A 6,000-nucleotide genomic window follows, 5' to 3' on the forward strand; every position below is an offset into this window, starting at 1 on the left:
ACTTAACAATTTTCCCGCCAATATACAGCAGATTTGATCACTGTGATCGAATCTGCTGTGAAATCGTTGCCTAAACGCTGACCAAATGATCCATTTCCATACTAAAATCGATCCCATTCCCATTGATCCGTCCGTGCTGAAGATTTTACTCGATCGCCGGCGGGTCGGGAGTGTGTCGATAGCGGCGTTCGAATGTCCGACGACCCACGCTAGCGGCAATAAATTACCTGATCCGGCCGGCGCGTATACCCGCTGTCACCGCTGCTTCTTCTCCGCTGGGCTACGGCAGGCTTCACTTCTTCCTGTTCCGACAGGAAGTTTAAACAGCAGAGCGCCCTCTACTGTTTAAACTTCCCCAGACAGGAAGTACAGTGAAGCTGCAGCCATGGAGCCCAGAGCGGAGAAGAAGACAGCGGAGACCAGGGGACTCGCGCCGGCCGGATCAGGTAATGTATGCAGGGGGGGCGGCGGCAGCGGCAGCTCCACAGATGGTGAATCGATTTCATGCTGAAATCGATTCACAATCTGTTTGCAGTAAAGGCAGCCATACGATCCCTCTCTGATCAGATTCGATCAGAGAGGGATCTATCTGTTGGTCGATCTGATGGCAAATCGACCAGTGTATGGCCACCTTTATGTTGAGGGAACTGTTGATCTTATCAATTTAGCCAGGATGCCTGGGAAAGCCTCCTGAGTAAAAGTTAAAGAGACACTGAAGTGAAAAAAAAAATTATGATATAATGATTTTTATGTGTAGTACAGCTAAGAAATGAAACATTAGGAGCAGAGACATAAGTCTAATATTGTTTCCAGTACAGGAAGAGTTAAGAAACTACAATTGTTATCTATGCAAAAGAGCCATTGAGCTTTACAACTTTCTAAGTCACAGAGGGCTCTGTCTTCTGAAGCTTGCTATCTCAAGTGTCTGGCACTGTATTGTTTGTTTTTCTGCAGTGGACAGTTCAAAAGTTCACTGACCTGCTCTGTAAAATCATTCAGAATGCTGAGTAGTGTGTAAACTGCAAATATTAGAGAATGATGCAATGTTATAAAAAAAACTATATAACTGAAAATAAAAATATGCTTTTAGGCTACTTGCACACCAAGACGTTGCGTTAGGTGCCGCGTTAAGGTCGCATAACGTGCACCTAACACAACGTATGGTGCTGCAAGAGCCGACGGTAGAGTGAGCCGCGTTAGGCGGCTCTATTACGATAAAGTCTCCCAGAGTGGCGCTGATTGGCCGGCGGGACCACGTGACGCGGAGCGAGACACTCCGCATCACGTGGTCCCGCCGGGCAATCAGCGGCCGCCAGTGCAGTGAATATTAAGTAGCCATGTGCGCAGCTACTGTAGCTGGCTCTCCCCGCCTCCTCTCCGCCCCCTACTGCGCATGTGTAAACAATCTAACATGCTAATCTAGCATGCTGCACTTTCCGGGCAACGTACAGCATTACATGTAACGCAACGTGGGCTGTGTGAACAGCCCACTTGAGTTACATTGCTGTGCGTTGGGGGAGCGTTACAGGCGCACTGACGTGCGCCTGTAACGTCCCTGTGTGTAAGCAGCCTTAGGATAGTTGTAGCTTTTAGGTGTAGGTGCAGCTTTTAGGTGTGTTTCTTCGTGCTTCTGCACTAACGGCCACATACCTCCTGATCGCCACGGGAACGCAGACGGTCTGGCTCCGTTCTCCTGCCTCCATCCTGCCGCTCGATCCCGCTCCTCCACAATGACCTCATCCCGGCGCCATCAGAGAGATCGCAGCTGTGTCCCCGAGTCCTCGACTGCCGCTGAGTCTCCTGGATTCTCCGCCCACAGAGAGCGCTGCTTTTCATGCTGGTCTCCAGCCTTGGTGCCTGGGTACGCAGTGCAGCCCTTCCGCCTCCAGCTGCGTGCCACTGCTTCCCTCCCGTTTGGAGCAGCGGCTTGCAGATCACACAGCCCATATGCAGGTTAACAGTCCATATGCCACAGTGCAGATAAATATCAGTCCATATGCCACAGTGCAGTTAAATATCAGTCCATATGCCGCAGTGCAGTTAAATATCAGTCCATATGCCACAGTGCATTTAAATATCAGTCCATATGCCACAGTGCATTTAAATATCAGTCCATATGCCACAGTGCATTTAAATATCAGTCCATATGCCACAGTGCATTTAAATAACAGTCCATATGCCACAGAGCAGCACATGTGGGGAGACAGCACATGGAACATATCACCCCCATTTGTAGCCTGTGTAGCTGGCAGTGCAGGGCTGGGCCTGTTCAGCAGACTCTGGGGACAGGGGGCAGCAGCAAGTGTGTAGGGACAGCAGGCTTACCCATAATGAGCAGGCGATGAAGGAGCCTTGTTGAGGGAAGAGGGGTGCTGCGGCTGCCGGGCGGCGCGTAACCCACAGCGTGGGTGGCCGGTGGTGTTCCTTCCAGGCGGTGGAGATCAGCTGCGGTGAGGTCTGCTTCCAGTCAGCTGAGCTGGTATCCAGCTAGCGGCGTCAGAGCCTCCCCACCCAATGCTGTCTCCCCACATGTGCTGCTCTGTGGCATATGGACTGTTATTTAACTGAACTGAGGCATATGGACTGTTATTTAACTGCACTGAGGCATATGGACTGATATTTAACTGCACTGTGGCATATGGACTGATATTTAACTGCACTGTGGCATATGGACTGTTAACCTGCATATGGGCTGTGTGATCTGCTACCTGTTCAGGGAATATGGGCTGTGTTGTCCGCTTACCTGCACCGGGATATACTGTCTGTGTCTACTGTATACACCTGTATCGCACTACTGCATATACCTGGGTCGAACTGCTGGGAACGGACTGTGTTGCACTAATGTATTAACCCGAGCTGTACTGCTTGAAATGGACTGTGTTGCACTTCTATGCATGTTTGTTTTTCGATGCTAGACACTGTATTGCACTGCCAATCTGTAGACTTCCACTGAGTTGGTTCTACACCCATGCATCCCACGAGGCATCCCCCACGTACCACCTACTCTAGGGCACAGCTCCTCACATGGGAACACTATGTAGCCCTACATCCAGAAGACAGATTCCTGTCCAGCTCCGTATGGAGCCACGTCCAGAAAATCACTGCGCCCGAGCTAGAACCCTGCGCAAGCTGGCGCACGGGTGAGACTGAAGAGAAGGGCCTGCGGTCAGCCATCCCTGCAGCCCTCCACGCAAATATCCGCTCCCTCCCCAACAAGTTGGATGAACTGAGACTCCTCGGGGACAAGCGCGAACTTGGCAAAAACACCCCAATTCTTTGCTTTACAGAAACATGGCTCCATGACAACATCCCTGATAGCGCACTACATCTCCCAGGATTCAGCCTCATCCGCCGACCGTGACAGCACCCTCATGGGGAAAAAGAATGGGGGAGGCATCTGTTTTTACATTAGCTCTGCTTGGTGCTCCAACTCCTCCGTACTTGCAAAGAAATGCACACAGCTAGAGCTCCTTCTGGTAAATTGCAGGCCGACATACTCACCCAGGGAGTTCTCCTCCTTCGTTCTCGCTGGTGTGTATATCCCACCTGATGCTGAGGTAAAAAATGCCCTGAGCGAGCTCAGCAACAGTGTCACGCAGTGGGAGACGGCCCTCCCTGACTCACTGTTCATCGTCATGGGCAATTTCAACAGGGCCAACCTCCGCCACGAGCTTCCCCGCTTCCATCAGCATGTCACTTGCCCCACCAGGAATGCAAACACACTGGACCACTGTTACACAGTGTTGAAGAATGCATACAAAGCCACCCCTTGGGCAGCTCTAGGTTCATCTGATCACTGTCTCATCCACCTGATACCAACTTACAGGAGACGCTTGGAGACGTTGAAACCGGTCCTTAAATCCTATAAAGTGTGGTCAAGCGAAGCGAAGCTACAACTTCAGGCCTGCTTCGACTACACAGACTGGCAGACCCTGGAATCGCCAAACTTGGACGAATGGGCAGACAATGTTACCTCGTACATTAACTTCTGTGAGAATCATTGTATACCAACGAAAACCTTTAAAAACTCTATCCTAACGACAAACCGTGGTTCTCAAAAAAACTACGGCAACTGCACAGAAGCAAAGAGGACGCGCACAAGTCAGGAAACCGAGATGAATACAGAAGGGCAAGAAATTACTTGAACAGAGAACTGAGGGCTGCCAAGAAGGGCTATGCGGATAAACTGGAACAGAACCTCTCCTCAAACGACTCGCGAGCTGTGCGGAAAGGGCTCAAGGCCGCCACCAACTATAAGCCTTCCCCGCAGCATGCAACACCGAGCGCTGAGCTCGCAGAGAATCTCAGTGAATTCTACTGTAGATTTGAGAACCAGTTTCCCCCACAGCTACGGGCACCTCCCCTGCCCCTGAGACCAAACTCGCCCCCTCCACCGGTGAACGAGGCTGATGTTCTGCAGCACTTCTTAAGGCTAAATGTCAGGAAAGCCTCTGGCCTGGATGGTGTGTCACCAGCCTGCCTGAAAACCGGCACTCGACAGCTTGCCCCTATTCTTTCCTCCATCTTCAACAAGTCCCTTCAGAGCGGCAAAGTCCCCGCTTGCTTCAAGAGGTCCACCATCATCCCTGTCCCCAAAAAGCAAGGAGTCACCGACCTCAACAACTTCAGGCCCATGGCACTTACATTAGTCATCATGAAGGTTCTGGAAAGTATGGTGCTCCCCCTCCTCAAGCTCACCACTGAGGCCCTGCTGGATCAGCACCAGTTCGCATACAGAGCAAACAGGTCCACTGACGACGCCATCAATATCTGCCTGGAGCTCGTCCATGATCATCTGGACAAAACCGGCACGTATGCCAGGATCCTCCTCCTGAACTTCAGCTCAGCGTTCAATACCATCAGCCCCAAAATACTTCAGGAGAACCTTGCCGCACTCAGGGTCCACCCCACTCTATGCCTGTAGATCACAGACTTCCTCACCAACAGATCCCAGGTCGTAAAGCTAGGCACCATCTCCTCTCAACCTCGGATTACAAATACAGGAGCACCACAAGGGTGCGTCCTGTCACCGTTCCTGTTCTCCCTGTACACGAATGCCTGCAGATCCACAGTGATCAAATTCGCAGATGACACCACTATCGTCGGCCTCATCACTAAAAATGACGAGGAAGCGTACCGCCACCAGGTTGAGAGCATCTGCCACTGGTGCAGGGAGAACGGGCTGGTCCTAAACACGGCAAAAACTGTTGAGATGATTGTTGATTTTTGGAAGCACGCCATTGCCCCCCCTCCAATCCGTATTGATGACAAAGAAGTTGAAAGAGTTCCCTGTGTCCGACTTCTGGGCACAACCATCTCCAACGACCTGAAGTGGAAGGCAAACACCTCCTCCATCCAGAGGAATGCCCAGCAGAGGTTATTCTTTCTCCGCCAACTGAAGAAGTTCGGCATGTCCCCAAAACTTCTGACCAGCTTCTACTCTGCTACAATTGCATCTGTCCTCTGCTCTTCCATCCTAGTCTGGTATGCCAGCTCCTCCGCCAGCGACAGACACAAATTGCAAAGAGTCATCAGATCAGCGGAGAGAATTATTGGAAAACCGCTACCCGCTCTGGACCTCCTCTACCACTCAAGGCTGAGCTCTAGAGCTCTGAGGATTGCAAATGACCCCTCACACCCAGGCAACCGTTTTTTCAGCCAGCTTCCTTTGGGCCGGAAGTATCGGCCCATCTACACCAGGACCACTAGACACATAAACAGCTTCTTCCCCTCAGCTGTAAACTCACTAAACTCTCTCCACGCACTCCCCACCACAACGGGATTATTTTTTCATATCCATAGCAGCGCCAAGCCCAGCGAATAATTTGAGTGTTGTGTAACTATGCAAAAATTGAGTGTTGTTTGCTTGTATGCTTTCTCTGTATGAAATGTGCGATATAGTGTTGATCCTTCTGATGTATTCTGTGTGCCCTATCCTACCTGTATCCTGTACGTGCCAAGACCAATTCTGGGCACAACCCAGTCGTGCTTAGCGAAAAT

General features: G+C 51.0%; 1 protein-coding gene across 1 annotated transcript in view; it reads right to left on the bottom strand.

Annotated features, from left to right (window-relative positions):
• Positions 1-2,516, bottom strand: part of CCNI (cyclin I) — a 131,445-nt gene extending 128,929 nt beyond the window's left edge. The window contains exon 1 of the mRNA XM_068233556.1: positions 1,651-2,516. The gene's annotated coding sequence lies outside the window, so the exon portion shown is untranslated. The remainder of the gene's footprint in view (positions 1-1,650) is intronic.
• Between the last annotated feature and the right edge of the window lie 3,484 nt (positions 2,517-6,000).

This window comes from Hyperolius riggenbachi, chromosome 1 (genome assembly GCF_040937935.1).
Source record: "Hyperolius riggenbachi isolate aHypRig1 chromosome 1, aHypRig1.pri, whole genome shotgun sequence".
NCBI classification, from domain to species: domain Eukaryota; kingdom Metazoa; phylum Chordata; class Amphibia; order Anura; family Hyperoliidae; genus Hyperolius; species Hyperolius riggenbachi.